This window comes from Chamaea fasciata, unplaced genomic scaffold (genome assembly GCF_029207755.1).
Source record: "Chamaea fasciata isolate MVZ Bird 193981 ecotype frontalis unplaced genomic scaffold, bChaFas1.0.hap1 SCAF_5, whole genome shotgun sequence".
Taxonomy (NCBI): Eukaryota; Metazoa; Chordata; class Aves; order Passeriformes; family Sylviidae; genus Chamaea; species Chamaea fasciata.
The window spans coordinates 67,899,940-67,922,533 of NW_027094090.1; the positions used below are offsets into that span (position 1 = coordinate 67,899,940).

The window sequence follows — 22,594 nt, forward strand, 5'->3', positions numbered from 1 at the left end:
GCCTTTTGTGATAGCTGGAGAGAACAGGAATGGAGCAGTGAAGGAATTAGGACTAAGAAAAAGACAACCCCTTACACATGGAGGGGACATCCTGCGACTTTGGATTAATCATTTGATTTATCAGTGACGTGATTTCAAATTAATACAACAGCTCTAATTCTTGTCCTGACACAACCCATCTGAAGACTTTAGATCTAGAGAGAAAATTATATGAAGTAGAACAGCCACAATGCTGGAGGAGTACAACGTGATAAGGAAACCTGACCTCCGGAAAAACATTTTCTTTGAATTTTTTTGGCAGAGGGTAAACAGTAAAGTCCCCAGGTTTTTGGCACAAGGAAGGAAGACTTACAAAATGCTTCTCTTTCAAAAAGTAAATTTATTTTTCTTGTGTAATACTACCTTACTGCTCCATGGGAGCTACAGTTCCAAGGTGACCATCTCAAGATGAAGCTCACCTTAAGATGGCAGAATTCACCACAGGTGAAAACAAGTCATCTTTTTGTGGCAAAGAATGAAGGACAGTGCACAGCAGCCCCTGAAGTAAAACATTTGGGTTTGGCAACATTTCAGTTAGGGAACACACACAATTTAAACTACAAGAGTTCTGAGAAAGAAAAATATGAAATAAACAAGTCATCTTTAACATAGTTTCAACCAGCCCCAGAGAACAGAAGATACAAATGTATTTTTTTTCAATCTAGACTTTCAGAGGATAACTAAACAATTCTTCCTACCCTAACACAGCAGCACTTTTGAAGACTGTTGCTTCAGTAACTATTTAAAAATAAACACTCTGCAGAGCACATGGCACTAAAAACAAGCCTCTCCAGACTGATGAGACATCTAGACAATGGTCCAGAAACCGGCACATTAGAAGAAGAATTCTCCTAAGGAGGAAGCAAACATCTCAAGTGACACTCTGCAAGCAATTTAGCTGGTTTAGATCCCAGCTGATACTGCACCATTTCTAAATTAGCGTTAACCAATTCCTCTCCAAGAAAGGAACGCAGCAAACCGCACAGCTAACCCAGCCCACAGGGCACGTCCTGGACTCATCCCTCGGTCCTACTGGCTCATGGCTATTGCTACCAAAATGTGGAGGCAGCCCTACTATCCCTGGGAAATCTAGAGTGTGTTTATAAGCAGCAAGACAAATGACACGAGATGTGGAAGAAACCTGAAGTGCCTGGACAGAGGCACCGGCTTTCCCAGGCTCACCAGGGAAACGAGATACAAAGGCCAACCCCAAACCAGTCTTCCTCCACAACCAGCACAGCAAGAGGCACAGCTCTACAGAGCTCTGAATGGGAACCTTGCCTAATTAATGAATTAGTGATTTCGTGTGGCAAAGCGAATCATCAAAAGCATGGCGCGTTCTCCAAAGCTGTTTACCCTTCCCGACACAGAAAAGCTGTATCAGACTTCCTCAAATGGAGCAGAAGCAGAACTCTGTTTATACCAGATGGAGTGCCATATACCATGTACACAGACTGCTATTAAAGAAACTTTCTGCCACAAAACAAAACAAAGCAACCTAATAAAAAAAAAAAAACAAACCAGTGAAACATTGTTAGATTTGACTGTTTAAAGCAAGACTCCCAGGCAAACACCTGCCCCCATTCCTCATTTCTGAGCACATCACCACAGAACAGAAGAGATAAGAAAGTCTGCTGTCCTCCCCTTCATTCCTTCAGTCACATAATCATGATGTTGGAAGCGCTGGAGGACACTCCTCAACACGAGATCCAGAATAACCCATCCCGTGGGTATCACTGATGGATCTCCATTGGGTCTGTGCTCTTTAACTGGGTTAGAATCAAATTTGCCTTTAGACTCAATTCTTTAACGAACCCTGAAAAACATGTAAGTGTTCAATGCTGCAAATCACTACCAGCTGCAGCACCTCACAAAACAGAGCGGAGTTTATGTAGTCCTTCACACCCAACCCAACAAGACTTTTTAACAGTCGTGCAAGTCTACACAACACATTTAGAAACAGCAAGAGGAAGGCAAAAAGGGGCTCCCAAACCATTCTGTTCAACCAGGGCAGCTCCATCGGGGTCATAAAAAGACAGCAATGTTAGCTAGGGCTCACACAGCAACAAGCCCCTTTATTTGTACGGCAGAGATATGATCTCACAAAAATGCTGCTGCTCTGTCTACACTTCCAGTGAGAGCTCTCCCCACAGACCTAGAGAAAAGGGATCTCAGTAATCTAAAGGGAGGTCACTGTAAAAGTTATGCTATCCGCTGTCATTTTAGTTCAAAAGTTGCTTAGAAGATTATACCCTAAGACTTCATCAGATGCACCACCTAAAGTTCATTGCATAGCATCTTACAGCCGTGAAAATAAAAGATACAAAGCAGAGCTTGAAAGAGATTTATTAGAAGCCTTCAATGCACTGCAATGCCCTCTTCCCTCAACCACATCAGCCCCCAGCAAGCCTCGCCTCACTTCAAAGCATTGCATTTTCAGAGGAATTATTTCCAAACAACAGGGCAGAGAGCAGTAATTCAGAACAATTTTCCTGCTGGCCAGAGAGGAAGTTGATTCTGTAAATAGGCTATTTCCCAGATTTTAATTAAGCTGTGCAACTGGAATCCTTATGCAGGAGAACGCAGCAAAAGGCCCATAAGGTAAAACGAACATTCCTGGATGAAGGTTGGAGCACAGGAAACCGCAAGATTTTACCTTTGTTTTGTATCCTACAATAACATTTGAGATCATCAGCCTAAACCAGGACTCCAAAATGTAATATGTTACGTTGGAGCAGAACAAGAAAACATCTCTCGCACAGAGAGACTCCACCTCAAGGGATGAGATGACTGCCGGACAAGTGGATCCAAGGAAAGAACACAGCAAAAAGGCAAAACCACTCAAGGCAGATAAGCAGAGGCCTGTTGATTCCACTGCCAAGCTGTTCTGGTTCAGTCAGCTCATGGCAGGTGAGAGTGTTTCGAACTCTGAAGGCAGAAGATGAGGCACCAGCAGAGGTATCTGTGGGACTCTTCTTCATCATGGCTCAAAAGCACTCATCTGCCACTCCTCCTCCAGCATAAACAAAGCAAAGAAAGGCCACAACAAGGCTTTGCTGAATGCCTCAAAGCTAGCAGCATTACCAAGTGGGACTACGTGTCCTACCAAGTGGGACTACTCCACAGCATTTCACTCCAGATGACAGCAGAAAAGGGCCAAGAAAATTATACAAGCTATGCCTGTAGCTGTGTAACCCCACATATAAACGACTTTCAGTAAAAATGGTCATTGTTTTGAACAGCTGAGTGTCAAGAAGAAACTCAGACAAAGCAAGGGCAGCCTAGACTAGTTTTAACCATGTGGCTAGACACAAAAGATCATATCTCAAAGACTCGGTGGAGAAAGAATGAAAAAGGTTAACATATAACAAAGATAAAGATCTGGGAAGAAAAGAGATGACAGGCTGAGAGAGACAGGAATGTAGTAAAAAGGTTTTCTTCACAATTTCCATAGCTTTCTTCAGCGTCCCTTCTCAAAAATGAAAGGCAGTTTCTCATGTTGCCTATTGCAACAGTTGATCTCTATCATAGCAATCAAGTTCTTGTCTTCAGCAAAAAAACAGTACTGCTACTGCCCACCTTCAGCAGAAAAGTTATGAACTCCCTCAGGAAGTGTGGGATGAAATACATTCCTCTTTCCTGAAGCTGAAATAATTTTATTGTTAATTTACTGCTGTCTAGGAAAAGCAAGAACTTGCATTTCCTTTCCTTAGTCTTACTGAATACTTTTGAATGGAGTAAATTTCAGTATCTAAAAAAAAAAAAAAAAAAAAAAAGGAAGAAAAACATCCTTTGGTTTCCTCCGGCTACCAAGGCAATTGATTGCTCTTGATTAAACTTTCAAAGGAGAGGTAGCAGAAGAGAGGCTGCCCACAGAGGTGAACAACCTCCCCTACCTTAATTGTTTCCCATATCTGGGCACTCCATTTCTATCACAACTCACTGCATACGCAAGAGCATCACAGTGCCTCTTCAAACCAAGATACAACACAGGCAGAACGACAAGAGCCATGTCTGTGTACTGTTAACACAAAGAAACCAAATGCTGTTAGAGACTTATCAGCTCTTCAATCCATATTCCAACTAGCTCAACATTAGAAGGAATCCACAGGGAGAGACAACAAACAATTCATTGAAATTGAACTCATCGTGTGCCCCAAACACACAGGTGAAATCCCGATGTTTTCACACCATTCACAAACATCGTCTATTGCAGATCTCGTTCCTTGGCTGCGTATGTTCCTGGGTTCTCCTGGATGAACTTTTCCCTTTCTCCCTCTCTCCCCTGTGCAATTACAACGTGAGATGACATTCAGCTGGGGGAGGGAGGAGGAGAGAAAGGAAGGAAAAGGGTGTTGAGTTGATGTTCCTATGCTAGCTTACCTCTTGCTTTATCTCCACGGTTTGGGGCTCCCCTCCTAGTAAACAAACAGTGCCTGCCTCTTGTATCTTATCACATCATTTCCAAACGGCAGCATGAACCCCAGCCCGGCATCGCTGCTATTTTATTTCCACCTCTCTAATTACCAGCAGCGTCCAGTGCTGCTGGGAGACCTAAGGAAACACCCGAGAGCAAACACAGGTCCCCAGGGAATTCACATGGAATCCCCCTTCCTCGCACTGACCAGCGGGAATTGTTCCCTTCTCCCCTTTTTGGATGAAAGATGAGATTATTAGGATCTGCTGCAGAAAAAGCACTCCCAGGAAACCTCTCGGGGATTCACATCCACACCAGGAGTATCTCAGCAACGCAGCACCTGGGGAAAGCTGCACTTTGCACTCCTGTCTTAACAACACACAGGTGTAAGAGCAGCCGCGGGGCAGGTGCGTGCTTTGCTCCTCTGTGATGACCCTACCACAGGTGAGCCACAGCTACACGGCACTGATGGGGTGTCGTCTTACTGCGGGTTGTTAAGACAGAGATCAACGGGCAGAGAAAAGACTCCTAAACCATCTTTAACAGCACGTACAGGCTCTGCTGTTGCTCTCGTGGGCGATTTCCAGTGACAAAGTCAGAGTGGAAGTCTCCTGTCTCTGCCAAGGACACACAGCAGCAGCAGGGACAGTTCTCCCCTCGCCTGGAGCTACCCTGAGTACTACAGGACACAGGGAGAGCCCCTGTGTTTGCAAAGGAGAAAAAAAAACAACCCTAATCCATTCATGGATTACCTAAGGGACCGAGAAGTCGTATTGAAATCCTGCAAGAAAAGAGGAATACATCCAAGTAAGGACCAGTTCTGCCTCAGGTCTCTCCAAGAAGTGTCACCAGCCCTGCATCACCGTGTGTACAGCAGTAATTCAGGTTCACCCGTGGCAAAGTAACAGTGCCAGAGCCTTTATCAAGACCTGCACCTGCAGAGTAACTGAGATTTCTCATGTGAGGCATGTTTGCAGGATATCTGAAACCCAGAGAGGCAAGAAAGCTCAGAATAAAATGTCATCCTGACCTCAACCAGCTGTGTTTAGGCTTAGACCAGGAATATACAGTTACATACTATTTACAGATCCTTTCTTAATACACAGGATAGTCAGAAACAGGATTTGTATTCAAATTTATTGGATATTGAAACTGAGATACATCTAATCCAGCAGCAGCATAACTATTAGTTATTTCTTCTGCACAAATCCTTGGAAATAACCGATAAAAGAAAAACACTTATGGTTGTCCTGTAACACTGCAGAGGAGCTCCCCATCCATTAATTTAATAATTACAGGATTACCAACAGCACCATTTAGCTGCAAGGTGTGCCTTCCAACTGTAATTTAAGACATGAATGAATGCAAGTCCAGCACACCTAGTTAAGCCATCTACTTAGACACAAGTATTTTAAAAAGCTGCAAGCTAAATACAAGTATATCTGTTTTTTAAACTGTAGTGTGACTTTCGCAGCTGCAGATGAACATCTGGTAGACTTTTGGCTGGTTTAAAGGGGCACTGCCAACTTCAATCTAAATCTAGTTTTGTACCAGTAAGCTTTTCACAGACTCTCAGGGCAGCATAAATATTCCCATGACTGAAGAGCTTAATTCCCATGCAGCGAGTTATTTTTACTGAGCATGTCCCTGCAGTGCAACCAACCCAAACACAAGTATTGAAAACGTGACAGTGAGAAATAAACAGAATATGTACGCTATAAGAAATACAGAAAGAGATATTAGCATAACAATTGGCAAGAGCACTATATTTCAAGCAAGTGCATAGTTATACAAAGAAAAGCTTGTTTATTGCATTTTTCAAAGCTCAGTCACCTTGTATCTTTCAAAGTTTCTAGCTAAAAGGAGCCTAGTGGGTAATCAGTTTCTGTATATCCAGCTTGTCCACATTTATTTGCTCAGCTTCCCCTAAGCCCACTGCACTAGCACAGACCAAGTTCATTTAAAGTGCAGAATAACCAAGAACGCCAATTTTGAGTCTAACACTCAAAGACTTCCCATAGATTCTTCATTTTGACCAACTTTCAAAGCAGCACAACAGGACCGACAAAGGAAGCAGCATTTTTTTTTTTTGTCGTGTCAGATATAACAATGACTTCTGTCGAGATGGAGGGAACTTTTCCAGATGCTCCAGAGCGCTAACCTTAAATGGATCACTGCATGAGGTAAGAGAGGACTTTTTCAGAACACGGAATTAAGTCACTGCAGTGAATGGATAAGCAGGTTTTTACTACTAGACAAGAAAGCCTATGTTCAGAAGCAGCTACCCTTGTTAAGCACTACGCACCCTTAAACACGTCTTGGGACAACATCTCGCCGAGAACCAAGAACGAACCATACCACAACAAATAAAGCAACAGAGGCACAAGTATTACAACCCCTCGCACTGAGCGCGTCTCGAACGACACCAAAAAGGCTAAAGGCAAGGCAAGCAGCAGCCTGTGCCCGCCGCGGGCGGTTGACGCGGCGCCTCACGCAGGGCGCCGTGAGCTCGGTGTGACGGCAGCACCGGCAGCACTTTGTGACCCTGTGGCGGCCGGCGGGCGGTGCGCGGCACCCGCGCGGCGCTCCGGGCGATAAGGCCGAGCCGCAGCGGCAGCGCCCGCCGGCAGCGCGCCCTCTGCCCGCCCCGGCACCGACACCGACACCTCGGCTCAGCCACCCGCTCCGGCCCGGGCTCCGCCGCGTTCCTGCCCGGCGCCGAGCCGTGTAACCGGGTCACGGAGCGGCGGCGCCCAGCGCCCCGCGCCAGCCGCGGCCGCCGCCGCTCCCCTCACTGCGCGCAGAGCCCGCGCCCCGCCGCGGCACGAGGGGGATCCTCCTTCTCCTCCGCCCCCGCCCCACCTGCCGCCCCGCAGCCCTCCCGCCCCGCCGCGGGCACTTGCCTTCGCTTCATGCCGCTGCTCGGGGGCGGCGGGGCTGGGGCTGGAGCCGGAGCGGGGCTGGAGCCGGAGCGGAGCGGGACCGGCCCGTCCCTGCCCGCCGCGGGAGGGGCGGGTGCAGCAGCGGCGGCGGCGGCGCGCGCGCACCTTGGCAGCTGGCGCTGCCGCTGCCCCGCCCACCGCCCACAGCGCGGGCAAAGCCCCCGCCCCGCCCGGCCCGTCGGCCGGCGCACCGGGGAAAAGGGGGGGAGCGGCGGGGGGAGAGGTGGCTCCACAGCCCGCCATTCCCTCGGTGAAGAGAGGAGACAAGGGGAGGAGAGCGAAGGCAACGGGAAAGCAACGAGTGTGGCGGAGAACGGGCGCCATCCCTCACGCGGTTCTCCGCCACGGCCCCTAAACACTACCGCTCCCCCCCACCCTCTGTTGCAGTGGTTACGCTCCCACCGCTCGAATCGCAATAGGCCGGGCGGGGATTGGCGGAGATCAAAAAAGGGGCGGGGCGAGGCTGCGACCGGTTAAGGCGCCCCCGGGCGGGGGGCGGGGCGTGCGCCGGGGGCGCGCCCCGTGCCCCGGGAGCGCGCCCCGTGCCCCGGGACACGGGTGACGCTGACGGAGCCCAAGGAAGCGGCGGGAGGAAGGCGGCAAATAAATCAGATCTAAAAGCGGCCGCAGAGGAGACGCTTTGTAAAGTCGCCATGAGGAAAGCCCGGAGATATTTTTGGGGTCGGGGGTGGCTGGGGAGAAGCTCGCGGCCGTGGTCGTAGCATCCTGATGCGCTCCTGGTCCCCGCGCTCGGGAAGACGAGCAGCGTTGCAGCAGGTGGATGCTGCTGCCATCATCCTTGTCCCCTGCTAATCAGCTCAGTTTGGGAGGCACGAATACTGACTAATCCCTCAGGTTACACCGAGTGTTGGTGTAATGAGCCAGCCCTGGTCTTCAAGAAAGCACTGAGAGGAACCCAGAAATGTCTTACCAAAGCCACAGCCTTCCAAACTCTGCCTTAAAGAGAAATTTTGATCTCCATAGCATATTAGAGATTTTGGCATGAAAAGTAGTTAGGTATTCTAATGACGCACGATAAAACATTGAGCGGGTATCATTCATAAGAGGTGCATAAAATGAGTTAATGATATGGCCGAGCAAATTCTTACTACAGAGGGCTATGACAAATATCAGCCAGAAGTGCACAATTCCCGATTCACTATCTAGATCCATGTCTGAGAACAGATGGAGGAAAGCCTTTAGCTGATCTAAACTTGGCTCAACCCACCCTGTTTACTGATGGAGTTTCCATGAGCACAGAAATTAGAGCTACTGGTTGCAATCACGGGAGAGCCTCAGCCTGCTGATTCAGCTTATGTGTTGGAAAATCTGGCAAGGACACCTGTCCTTACCTGAGCACATGCACAAGATCATGCCCATACAAGCACCAAAGGGTGGCAAGAGCTCCAGACAGGGGATATTCCCCCTTGGAAGTCCCTGGAGGTCACTGACAGAGCAGCTCTTTGCAGGGGAGGCGGCAGCTTCCATTATCTGCTCAAAACCAATATTTGCAGGTGTCCTCCCCTGCAAAGATGCAGGTGGGGGGCGTGTTAATTATTGAAAAATGAAAGCAGAAGGAGGAGGGGGTTTACATCCAGTGATACGGGAGATGTTTCCAAATGCTCTCCCGGGGCAGCGTCTGCAGAGATTACTGGCTGAGCACTCTGAACAGTCAGGAGGAGAGCTGGCAAGTTTAACAGTAATCTTTGTAAAGTGCTAATAAGGACCCAAACAATTCCCGTTAGGGAACTGAAGAACCATCTGCACTCTAGCATGAGGCTGCCTATGGCATCCACAGCAAGGCTTGTATGTCTTGGCTCGATATTTTGGAATCCAGCACCAGAGAGGCTCAGTCATATGACAGGGTTCTTTGCATCATTATGCCGCTGGATTCCCAGAGAAGTTTTCACAATGCGCCGTAAGAGGAAGGGTTTAGACAAAGTAGAACTGAAGCGAAAACAAAGGACTCCACTGCCTCTGCGTGTCCCTTGTCACCACGTGCACGTGGTGAGCAGAGTGGGAGGAGGGTGGCAGGCAGTACTGTACAGGACTTTAGGCTCATAAAGCACACTCACAAAAAACTGAAACACCAGTACAAAACGGGCTATTTTGCAATGTAAAAACAAGCTAAGGCAGCTGAAACCCCGCATCGCAGCTTAGTTAGAAGCCTGATGTTCCAGGCTGGTGATGTGCGAGGCAAGCCCGGCACCGGATTTCCCCCGAGGATTTTACAGAGCCGCTGGTTTGCACTGGGAAACGAGGTTGACTGGAACAGTCACCTCGCCCCAGCCAGGCAGTGATTGATTCCCTGTGAATTCGTGCCTGCAGGCACTGTAAAACTGGGTGTTGGCACTCCAGAAGTGACCGCCAGTGAGCAGAGCAGCTGGTGAGGAAGCAGTTCCAAACCAACACAAGGAAAAAAAAATATATTGTGGTCCCAGAGCTTTTTAAAGGAGATGACCTGCTACCGCTCAAAATGAAGTCAGAGTATTGGCACAGTGTCCCATTTTCAAAAGTCTGTATAGAAAAATAAAGCTTGGCTTTTTTATGTAGTCCAAGAGAAACTATTGAAGGCTCATAAGGCCCAGGTGTTGCTCACAGTCCAACAAGGAAGGCAAGTTAGAGAAGAAAATTCAAGGAAGTTTTTGGTATCTCTACGAAATAAAAGCTATTTTCACAGTAAAAACAGCCAAGGAATCTTAAATTCTATTTTGACAACCTTCCAAGGTTCAGGACTTGCCAGGTGCAAGCTTCCTGTGGGAATTTGTAACCTCTTTAAACCAAGAGCACCAAATTCCACTGGACACGTACTATCCCGGAGCAGAGTCCCACATCTGGAAATAGGAAGTGAAAACACAGCAAGTGGATTTTCAAACAAGGAGGTGATCACCAAAATGCAGCACTGGAAGGGATACTGAGAGGTCATCTAACTCCGGCCCTGTGAAAGCATCTCTGTCCCATCTGTTTTACCTCTCAAAGACCTCCCCAGTGCAGACACCACAGTCTGACCAGGAAAGATGTGCTTTTCTCATGATTCACTCCTTTTGCCTTTAGAAAGTTTCCCCTAATGGTTAACCTGGATCTCTTTTACCATAATTTACATCATCCTACCCAACAGAGACAAAAAAACCCCATTTGCTCCTCTCATTCCTGCAACAGCCTTTCAGATGCAGGAAGATTTCTCATGTCACTTATCACATTCCCCAGACCTAAAACTCCTTGCCTGTCCTCCTAGTTTAGATTGAGTGAGGCTCTGTTGGTTCACGGTGTTCCCCTTTGGTGTCTCACACTTTAATCCATGTCCTTCCTGAATTTCTCTGAGCAGGAACAACATCCAGCATGTTCCCAGCTGAGTTCCCAGCCTTGCCAGCACGATGCAGAAAGGAAGGAGCACTTGGTGTGTTCTGCAATCATCCCTCCTGTTTATACATTTTAGTGTGACATTTGCAGTGACAGAGGATTTTTCTTCTTGTTGTTTTTTTCCTTCAGTTCATAAAAGTCGAGGCCACAACATGAAACCAAAAGGCCACTGAAGCCCCTGAGATTCTCTCCATGAACAGGAACTCTTTTCTCCTGTGTTTCTGTTAAAAGTCACTGTATCTGAATTGCCATCTGCTGTAAGCAGCTGAATTGGGATCTTGCTGAGTTACAGTCTTGTTTCCTCATGCTCACACTTATTTGGACAGCTAGACCCTTTTTTTTTTTTTTTTTTTAATGTAAAATTAATCTGTATACAAATGAGCAGCTAAGAGTTTCCAAAAGAGGAACTGTTTTCAGAAGAAACTGAAGGACTAGTCTAGTCTACGGAGCTTTTAAAATTTGCTGCTCTCTGTCCAGTTGTTCTGGAGCAGTGACTTCCTAAGCAAGAACACAAGTGTTCAATCTGTGGTTCAAATGCAAGGCAGAAGTCACCAGGCACCCATCATTCTCCTGATGCAAGTGATTATTCACTGCACAGGCATTTGAATAGCTGTAATATTTATGAAATGATGTGTTCAACCCCCTGAACCACCTCTGAACAAACGTGCACACCCTAATCTGGACTGATGTTGTGTGCTGAGCTGGAAGCTGATTTTCAGATGAATTGCTGGTGGTGTTTGGTTGCAAGGAAACAAATACAAGTCTAATTCACTTGAAAAAAAAAAATTCTCTCTTGGCTCACTAAGTAGAAACTTCTGTAGGTAAAAACTTCTGCTGTTAAGAAGGAAAATAAAACGCCAGCCCATCAAAACCAGTGAGTCTTGATCACGTAGATAAAAGTTTCTAACTGAAACTGAAAAAGTGAAAATTTTCACTTTTCATGCTGAAAAAAATAAGTGTTCTGACAGGAACTAATAAGGAAGGTTTCTCGAGGGCTACATGCAAATCTGCTGAGTGTTCAGTATAGACTTTAGCATTTGGAACTATTTTAAGAAAAAGAGAGGCTCTGGGTTTGCGCAGAAAATTTCACTGCTCACAGATTTTGCCAAGCAGTAAAATATAAAGTTGCAGCTTTGGGTTTGCTGCTATGACTCAGGACCGTGGGCATATGAGAAGCTGATGAGAAACACACAACTTTCACTTCACTACACTGTAAAGTTTTAAGTAGAATTAACACCAACCAAAGGCTACACCAGTGCAGAAAACTCCCTCCCAAAATGGTACATTATGCTAAGGGCTGGGAAGAGTAGCCCAGCTGGGTTTCACTTCATGCTTTCGTTCTAGTGTGTAAAGAGGTGTGAGATCATCCAAAGCAGTAAGACGAGTGCTTGTCAAGGAAGAAAATATTGATATGCAAGGACACCATGCCCAGATTAAATACTACTAGACTGCTGGCCTACAATGAATACATCAACCAAAAAAAAATCACAAGCACAGCATTTCCTCGTACTCAGACAGTCCCCAAGAAGGACCGAAGGGAATGGACTCAAATGGACTTCGGTGAAAGGTAATGGCAATTCCTGCAAGGTCATTATTGAGACCCTTCATTTGTTCTTCATCTAATTTGGGCAATACAAGTTCCCCACAAGAGCTGCCTGGAAAGCTGAGATTGGTTTGCTCCACGTAGGATGCATCAAGGTCTAAAAGGTATGTTTACTATTTGGAGTTTAGATTAAGGGAAAGCCTGAATAATGTTTTCTATGCTTGTTTTTAAAACAACAGCTTTTTAGTCCTTTAAGGAAGTGTACAGAGCAGCTCCCTCGTGGTGTTGTCTGGAAATAACTGGCAGCCTCAAGTCTCAAACAGATTTGGAAGTTTCCCTCAAACCCGTAACCACGGATAGGTTCCCTTTAGCCGTGTCGTCCTGGCTGAGAAGCTTATTGCTTGATTAGAACTACTGGAACAGTTCTTTGACAAGCTATAAAAAGGACTCTACCTACGTTCAATCCAAATTCATCACTGTTTAGAGAAGTACTAATAAAAAGGGAAAAGTAAATCAATGAAGTCACTTTATTGATCTCGAGAATGTGGAACTACTATTAATAAAACATGTCGATGTTGTTTTTATGGAGAGGTCAAAGTCCTGGTAAGGGTGTGTTCGTCATTCTAATTTTTTGCGCAGCTTCATCAACAAAGTATTTGCTCTTGCAGCATTGTAGTTATTCATCTCCTGTTTTCCTCCCCCACAGCCAGAACATCTGCTAAACGTTTCTGAATCTGAGCTTGTTGGGCTAGGGCCCGTGGCTTTTCCATATTTATGAACTGTGTGGTACCCTGGCACTCATTCAGCAGCCTGCCTCCCAAAGCTCATGCGCCAATGACATCAGCCGCTGTGGGTTTTTATGTGCAGGAGATCCACATGTGCAGGGGTCACACAGGGGGCTGCAAACCCACGGGCCTCCAGGAGCACTCAGACTCCGCTGCTGCACGAGGAACAGAGCCATGGACTCGCGTTTGAGTGATGCAGGGATGAGGAAGGGGAACCAGAGGTATTTGTGGTGTCCCCTGGAATGGCAATGAGGAGTAACGGGATGAAATTGAATGAAAAGATTTGTATCTGACCCCAGAAATATCATCAAAATATTTTTCACTTTGGTCAAAGAAGCCAACTGAACAAAAGCCACTATGCTTGTGTTAGTTGTAACGGGCAGGACAAAGCAGAGCACAGGAGTGGTTCTGGGGGTGGAGAAAGGAGCACGTAATTAATTCCCGACTTCTGTTTTTGCTCTGTAGTAGCCCAGCCTACCATGCCAACACCACACAGGCACAGCTTTATGCTATTTACACGCTGAGGGGAGTGTGCCGTGCCAGTATTGTGCCCACACGTGACTCCAGCACACCAACAGAAGCCGTGTTCACAAGCTGCCCTTGTGTGCCTGCGCTGAGTGGACCTGTCCCTGTTTGCCTCCCCACCGCTCTGCGAACAGACCCCTTCCACAGTCGAGGATGTAGGATTTTCAAACCTCCTGAGAAACGAGGGAGCCCCATCTCCTCTCAACTGTGAGAGCCCCGAGGATCATTTGTCTGCTCAAATGCATGCCAGCAACGGAGCGCAAGAACAATCACAGCCTAATAGTCCTAATGAGATTACAGCTAGAGATGGCCCAGTGCTGCCGTCTGAACAAGGAACGGAACAAGCACCAAATTCACCTGGAGAAAACAAAATCTCCTTGGCTAGGTTGATCAGGATTTCAGACCTACGGTGTACAACCTTCGATTTCATTCCCCTTATAAATCCTTATCATTTTATATTTTTTTGCAAGGCACTACTTTCTTTACAAAGCAGCGTATTCTTTTCACAGACGCCCGAGTTACGTTAATATTTTTTCAGGACATGATTCAAAACTGATGATCACACTGCTCAGTGACATGGCTACATTTATAGATGCCTATTGTTAGCCACGCTAGATTGATATCACCCATGGCTTCTGTCTGTATGCTTGACTATGACACCCATGTACTACTGGGGAACGTGGTGGATCTTTGCCAGCATAATAATCCCTTTTATCAGCAGTTTATCTGGAGCATCTGTTTGTCTCATCAGAATGAAACTGCTTGTAACTCTATCCTACACAGGGCAAATACTCTTTCTGCACCTGTTCAAGCACTTGATTTACTTACTGCCTAAATTCTTAATCTCGGCAAAAACAAATAAGCCAGCTTGTACAACAAAGGCTGGAATCACGAATTTAATGGAAAAGCTGATACGGGGCCATATCAGCTGGCTAGAGCACAAAACCTGGTATTAAGGTAGGGATTGTGCAGTGCTCACTGCAAACTGCAGATCTCATCGAGCTTCCTGCAAGAAACCTGCTGGTAATGGCAAGGCTGCAGCTCCTGCAGGAATTCATGCCTAGGACAAAAAAAAAAAAAAAAAAAAAAAAAAGCCAGTAGCAGTGCATTCATGGATTTTGCATGAAGCCTAGAGCTAGCACAAAAGAAAATTCCTCCCCTTAGACACAAGAAACCCTGGGATTTACTAGTCAACACAATAACAAAAAACCCCAATAAATAACATTTGCAGCAGAAGGTAGGAGAGGCTGGCTGGGTCGGTACTCACGGAGCGAGGCTGCGGGAATGACCTTCTTCTCACATGAGTCAACTCCTCCCCGACAGGTGCTCACAGCTCGCAGACACCCAAATTAGAGCCCCTTGCCACTCCCCGTGCCCTGCCTCCACCACGGCTTTCTCTTCGGAGGGCTCCCTACCAACGATCTTCTCCTTCTCTAAGCACGCAAGGTAAAGCCAAAATGTAAAAGAAACGGGACCTCGGATGCAAATCTCCTTGTGCAAGCCTCTGCCAGAGCATCTCCTCTCGAGGAGGCTGTGTGATGATGGGTCTGGCTGCCAAGTCGTCACTGTTGCCACAGTAACGGAGCAGTGGTCCCCTGTGGCTTGCTGAGGGAGCAGCAATGGGAGCACGGAACATGCGTCGCCTCCTCCTTCGAGGATTCCTCTGACCTGGGTAATGCACCCGTTTCTTTCAAAAGGCTGTTTTGGACAGAAGGCGTTTCCCTCACACCCCACGTACTCCTCCCCTCCCACCTCGGTTACTCCGCTCACAGAGCTCCTACAGCACCTTAAATCTCGTTTCTGTGGTAGAGGAGAGCTGGCACAACCCCCAGAGAGCCGCTGGCTTCCCCTGGGAAACGCCAGGGCTTGTGAAAAGAGGAGGAGAGAAACCTTGTTTCTGGTGAACGTCCGAACACGGGCACACGCTCAGCAGCGTTTGAAGAAGCGCTGGGACAGTGCGATACAATCTTGTCTCTGCGAGCAGGTGAATGAGCAGAGGAGAGAGCAAGAGGGGGTTTCTCTGCCAAGTGTTTTCCCTGCCAACGCGACCGAGCACAAGTGTGTCTGTGAGGCCCTGTTGCAGCTACGGGGAAGCTCAGGGCCGGCAGAATTCCTTTGTTCCTGTCCCCTCAACTGAAAAGTCTGGGTGCTATGATTTCTGAGCCTTAATATCGCTGTTTTCTACTGCTTTTTTTATCGTCACGTTGACACAAACATTAGCAGTAACGTTAGGCAGGACAGTCCACCACAGCGGAGACCTACAGACTCTGGGCTGGAGACAGAAAAGCAGCCCAGGCTGCAGGAGTTATTTCGCCGGACAATGAACAATTCAGCCTTGTTTTGGAAAGCAACTCCTCGGGTAGTTAAATAATACCACTTGTTTATGAGGCAGACTATTTATCTCATCTTCTTTATAAAACGTTGCGAACGGTTCTTTGTTGCTTTCCTTGTTATTCTCTCTTAAAGCCAAGAGCTTCTTTTAAGGTAATGGGTTTCCTCTCTCAGGACGCCAGTAACAAACACAGCTCTGTGTGCACGTAGGTGGTGCGGACAAAAACAAACACACAGGAGTAAAACCCACACATTTGCTTTCTTAACCGACTTTCCCCGTCCTCCCTTTCCACCCAGGTTGTTCGGGCAATCAGTGACAGTGGCTCATCCCAACTTGCTAGGTAGGGACAGGCCTCCAGGTGCCAAAATCCAGATGTTAAAGATTCCATCCTGATGAGGGGTTAAGTACACCTTTTTGCTCCGCTGTAATCTCTGCAGCAGCAGGGATGGGACTAGTTTAGAGCAGCAGCATCAGCCGGAAGGGCTAGAAAGAATTGAACTAGATTATAAAAGCTGTGTGCAGGCAAGGGAACCTCACGTGTTAAAAGAAGTAAAAATTCTAATCCCCTTAATTATCTTTGCCTCTGCCTTCAGACTGAGTTTTTTCCAGCTTTCCTCCAACATACTGTGAGGATTAGAATTTAATTCTATTTAGAAAAAAAAAACCCCCTTCCATTCATCCCATGTTTACAGGATTCTTAAATGTGGGACTTGGAGAACATCACCAAACACAGTGATGGCCATGACAACACCGCTAGGCTTGGCGGAACACCTCTGTGAAGTGGGGAAGTCCATCTAGGCCCAGCCTAAGGGAGTCTGGAGCCTTCTGATTACAGGTGCTGGATTTAACAGCATCCCAGACACACACAGACACCCTCCCTGCACGGTGCCTTAGTGCAGTGGCTTGCTCAAAATCAGCTATTAGTACAAACCAGACTTAGCAGCATCCAGTTCCACGCAGGTGTGAGGTTCCTAAACACGTGAAGGCATCTTGAAGAAATCCGAGTTATCACGGGAATTTTATGCCCGTTTCTTCAGTAACCTTAAACGAGAACGCGCTAAGATCAGAAACTGAGCTGCGCACTTGGTCGCACATAGGAAAGTGTTGGTTGGTACATATAATCAAATAAATCTGTTTTGCTGACACTCCCTCCTCCCCCACCCCTTTCCCTCCGCTATTTTTATGCTTGGCTTAGTGGAAAAGACTTGGTGCTTCTGGGTGTGAAGCATGAAGCCATTCAAAATGAAGCTGTCCCCTGAAGAAGACAATGCTGAGAGGGAATAATGCTGGGCTCCCAGGGAGCATGAAAAAAGCAGAGGAATGTAGGGGAGAGGAGGTGGCTGGGCTTGGCCTGCAGCACTGAGAAGTCTTTTCCATTTGCAGCTTTCTCCTCCCGCAGTCAGAGCTGTTTAATGGGATCACGAGGGCTGCTGTGCCATTACTCAGGGAAGAGGGTATAAAAATGACAGCAGCTAATAAGCACCCATTTCTCATCAGTCGCCTCATAAGGCTAATTGCACAAACAGAATGTTTCAGAGGCTAACGGGCTGGAAATGACATTCTGTCTGCTGGATCCAGACCAGGACAGCGAGACTGCATCCCTGTGCCTGGACACTTCAGGCCCAGTCACAAACCAAAAAAAAAAACGGGCCATCCCTAAATGTATGTCCGCAGGAGGACGCAGACTTCAGAAACCGAGCCGGAATGCTAAAGGCACAGCACAGTCATTCTTCCCGACGATTGGGAGGCAATGGGAGCAGAAACATTGAATGTTCCTTTGTCCATAAATGTGCAGACCGCATTCCTGGTTCTGAAGTTCTCTCACAGAAAGGGAGGCTTTGTCTGGAGCTCACGACTGAGGACAGCAAGAAAAAACCTGAATAAAACCCAAGCCAAGCTTGGTGGACCAGGGTGGAAACACACCTTTAAGTGAGGCCTCGGTTCAGAGGAGGCATTCATGCTTCCCAGAGAAGAGGCTGGCTGATGGGAAGGGCAGGAGCTGGACAGAGCTGCGTGTGGTCCCAGAGCAGGAGAAAGGCAGGGGGGGTGTGTGCTTATGTGTGTAGGAAGGGAGCTGTTGGAAGTGGGAATGCAGTCCCTGCACGTGAATTATAGATGTCAAAGCTGAAAAAGTGCTCGTGGGCCTGTTCACTTGCCCTTCTTTTGGCTGCTGAAGATTTGAAAAGCTGAATCTTTCACTCATTGCACCAAAGGATCTAACGCAGTGTATTTGCTCTAGTATCATCAGTCACTAATCAGGTAATTCTGACCAAAAAAAAAAACACTTGACAAGATTGGTTCTTTCGAACATCCAGGTTCATTTTGCTCTTAGTATCACTCTCCAGGTTTATTTTAAACCCACATTTAATTTTTTTTTTCCTCACTCTGATCTATAGTTAGGCCTGTTAGGAAGTGTTGGTGCTGTTTTTCTATTTTTAAAATATGGGCCCACGTTTGATCGGTTTTTGCTCGAGATTCTCTGGTGCACTGCTGGTAAAATTAACCCACAACCAGTTTTCAAGGCCGTCGGAATGTCATCACCACATTAGAAAATATTCCGTGCTAAATGATTTGGATTTGCTAGGCTTTTTTCCCCCCACTATTTCCACACCTAATTTTCATGGAGAACCGCGCTCCTGCTTGTTTATACTCCTATTAACTGCTGCTATGGTCACGCATGTTATTGATGGGTTTCTGGAAAGCTCAGCAACTCAGCAACTTTATAACTGCATTATAAATAATTCTATCAACCGTTCTTCCCCACATTTACTTTTCATTTATTAATGGACTTTCAAGGCAGCATTTTCTTATCTCTCATCACCATCCCTTATATATATATATATACACACACACTTGGGGGAGGAACATAATTAGTTTTGTGGTCCTTGTGCCAAAACTTCCACTGATTTCAGTCAAGAGATTTGCCTGAAGAATGCCTGATTGGAGCCTGTAGGAGTTGGTCCTATTTCTGTACAGCAGGAACAGGCTGAAGTGAGTGCACACAAGTGGGCAGTGGAGTCCCAGGGTGTTTGAACCCAGAGACGTTGGAAGAGAAGCATGAAAACGTGGGCTTATGTGTACAAGAAAAAGAAGGTGAAGCACGTGGAGGGGAGCCAGGCAAAGTGATTGAGGATTCTGTTACACAAGAGCAGGGAAAACTGAAGATTTTACATTATTAGCTCATGTTAATTTTTGTTTGTTTGTTTGCGGGTTTGTTTTGTTTTAACTTTTCAAATAACGGAAGAGAGGGTTTTCTTTTCCCCCCTTTTTTTCCTGTCATCAGGCAGCTGTGCAAATATTCTAGCATGTGATTGTGAAAGCACAGCACCGCAAACTCCTGCATTGTGCCAAGAGAAAAGTACAGGAAAACAAAAGGCAAAAAGCCTGGGGTAGATCTAACTGCCAGGATCTTCTGTCCCCGGGGGAACCAGAGGGAGGAAAAAGGAGAGAAAAAAGGAGAACTGTGATAGCTTTCACTGCTGACAGCGACAGTATCCCAGGTCAAAAGGAAACACAGAATGGAAGGAGGGTGGCAAAGCTATCAGGGCAATTAGGAGTCATAGAATCACTTCTTTCTTGGAGGTTGTTGGCTTTATCTGCATCACCAACTGCTCGTGCTGTACCTGCCCTGAGAGACTGAGTTCTCAGCTTGCAGGTAAATTGAAAACTCAACTTACACAGTGCAGTAAATCGGTCTTTTAATTTAGGAAGTCAGACCTGCGTGCCTGGTTTGTACTGGCCTGGCATAAAACGGGTCTTTTCCAGCAGCTTTAAGGGGTTCATCAGCAAAGCAGTGATTCAGGGCAGATGACTGAAAACCCGTCTCTTCACAAGTTCCCTCGGGAGTTTATGCTGCACAAGTGTGGGCAGTGGGTGATAACACAAACCTAAATATGCCACAGCCAGGAATCAAGCTGACTGATTCCCTGCCAAGGAATCCCATCTTGCTACTGCAGGGGAATGAATTAATCCATTAAAAAATTAGCTATCACTTGCGAGATTCTCAGTGGGTTTTGCCACGCTCGTTTCAGCGATTCCTCTACATCAAATGACAGCAAATATTCATCTTTCACTGCTTAAGTGAAAACGATAGGTCACAGTGTAATGGCTCTCCATCTCCCAAACCATCCTGCTCGTGAGGAGTCAAAGGATCAAGACTCATTCCTGAAGCTAGCCATCATTCTGTGCCCTGAAACACAAAGCTGGGGATACTTCTCCCTTTTTTTTAGGCCCATAAAGCTGCCAAAGTTACTCAAACAAACAAGAAACTCTTGGCTGTACTGCATGTAATCTCCCATCCCGGCGAATTAAACAGGTGGTTATTAAACCTGCAATAACACCCACACTGTGAGAACATTTAAACCCTAAAGGAAGAAATTCTTCCTCCATCAAAGACAGCAAAATCATTTAATGGTTTCAGGAAGCCTGCACACTCCAGCTTCCTCTAACCATTTGCATTCCACTTCCATTTAATTACCTGAATGATTAATTAACATCTATCAGCTAATGTTTTGCACAGCGCTTCAAGTAAGTCAAGCACTGTATAAACCCTTGGTAGGAATTGTTAATTAGGCTACTATTTATGTCACTGTTGTTGCCCTCTGGGCCCTTCCCACTCTTTTCCAAATTCACTTTCATAGGCAGTGGTCAGTGCTACCTACCATGGCTGGTATTTCCAGCCCAACTCATGGAGTCAGCACCACCATCCTCCTGGAGCTGTTTCAAGAATTTGTAGCTTTTCTGGCATTGTCACGGGTACTTTTATGGGACCTGAGTCCGCAGCAAAGACTTTGCGCCCTGTTGTCCACTTTAATAGCATTTGTACCTCACCGGCCCAGACTGCAGCCTCACAGCACGTCTCCCCTGCCCAGGGATGCACAGTGGTGAGGATGGAGGCTCCCTGCACTCAGCGTGACAGCAGAAAACAAAGGTGGGTTCAGCCCCTCCCTGCAGCGCACCAGTTTTCCAAACAAGCCCTGGAAAGATCTGCAGTTCCGTCCTTCCTTTAGGAAGCCTCAGCAGGGCTCTCCTGATGCTGAGCGCAGATTCCAGCAGAGCCGTGGTCAGTGTGGCCTCCGAGGGCAGAGCAGAGGTTTGCCTGTGACAGAAATCCCACCCACCGCCACGCGACTCCCCTGTGACTCTGGGCAGGCCATTTGCAAGCAGGTGTACAAGTGGTGAATTTGGGCGTCTGGAGCTGCTGTAGTCTCGAGAGACAAGAGGAAAGATTTTAAAACCCAGGACATGTCCCTGCAACTGACACCAGTTGTCTGTGCAGTTATTGTCTCTGCAGATCCTGTGAGATAAATACACAAAACACTGCATTCGTTTTGTTTCCCTCTGACTGTCTGCCATACAAATTCTGCTTTATAATTGAGCATCGAGTCAAGTTCTTTCCTCCTTACTCATAAGTAACATTCGACAAGCCAAAACAGGCCACAGGAACGTCAAAAATACAACCCTCTGGAGCTCGGTAAAGGATTCTGTTGATACTGCTGAAAATGGAGCAGAATCATTTTCTCTGAGTGCATTGGCTCCTCAGAGGTAACGAGAGCCCATTTCTTTGAGCCACTGAACTCAGCGTGAGAGTGCCAACGGAACAGGCTGAGCTGGTGAATCTCATCACCCTTCCCTTATGTCCCAGGTTATTTTAACTCCTTCTAAAGTCTCCGAAGGAAAAGACTCTCACGCTCAAAGACACCGAAGCAGCAAAGGACAAGTCTGGAAATAAAGTCCCTGTAATGTTCTTTTCTTCCTTGCCTAGATCAGTGCTAGACAAGCATAGGGCTTTCTAAGCAGAAAGGTGAATGGGCCTCATAATCCCGTTTCCTTCTGTATATTCAAACTGTGTGCAGCTCTGGGTTTGTGGGGACTGTGAAACCCTGCTTCCTTCTAATCTCTATTGGCTTGGTCCTTCGTAACTCTGGAAGCAGACTGCTAGCAGCACAAGTTTTCCATGTAAATCCCACAGGGATGTCCAAAGGTTTGCCCAGCACAACTGCCAGCCGCAGTCCCCAGTGCTGAGAAATGAGGGAATTTGCAGTAAGTCAGCACTGGAGGAGAAAAGAGAGAACAAAATGGAGGAAGAGAAACTTGGAGGGTAACAAACGGAGAGCGCAGAAAAGAAAGATACATAAAATAAACTAGAATGGAGCTAGTTCAAACACCAGGAAGGCAGCAAGCTCGCTCTGAGACCTGCATGCACATACAGGTGTGGAGACAGACAGGCAGTATGGAGAGCTCAAATGGAGGGGGTAAAATCCATATGCTACTCTGTGTATGTGCATGTTCCGTGGTATGCAGCACCAAGTGCTCTGGGAGTAGAAAATCACAAGCCAGGCCTTACACTAGAACATGAAAGGCTTTAAAACCTTAAGATTTTGAGCTATAAATAATAATAATAAAAAAAACACCAAAACCCAACCGACCAAAAAACCACAAAAAACCACAAAAACCCAATAACAAAGCAAACAAAACCAACAACAAAACCCACAAACAAACCCCACAAAAGCAAGCAAACCAACCGAACCCTAAACAAACAGAAAGAAACCCAAACCAGGATAGCGAGCAGCCTTTTGCTAAAATCCAAAAGTGACGGAAGGGGGTGAGGATGAACAGAAGTGGCTGCTGAAGTTTGTCTGCCAGCCCTTG

At 46.7% G+C, this 22,594-nt stretch overlaps 1 protein-coding gene across 3 annotated transcripts in view; it reads right to left on the minus strand.

Annotated features, from left to right (window-relative positions):
- Positions 1-22,594, minus strand: part of MICAL3 (microtubule associated monooxygenase, calponin and LIM domain containing 3) — a 168,918-nt gene that overhangs the window by 140,430 nt on the left and 5,894 nt on the right. For all 3 annotated transcript variants that reach the window (XM_066184300.1, XM_066184299.1, XM_066184298.1), the window contains exon 2: positions 16,875-16,984. The gene's annotated coding sequence lies outside the window, so the exon portion shown is untranslated. The remainder of the gene's footprint in view (positions 1-16,874; positions 16,985-22,594) is intronic.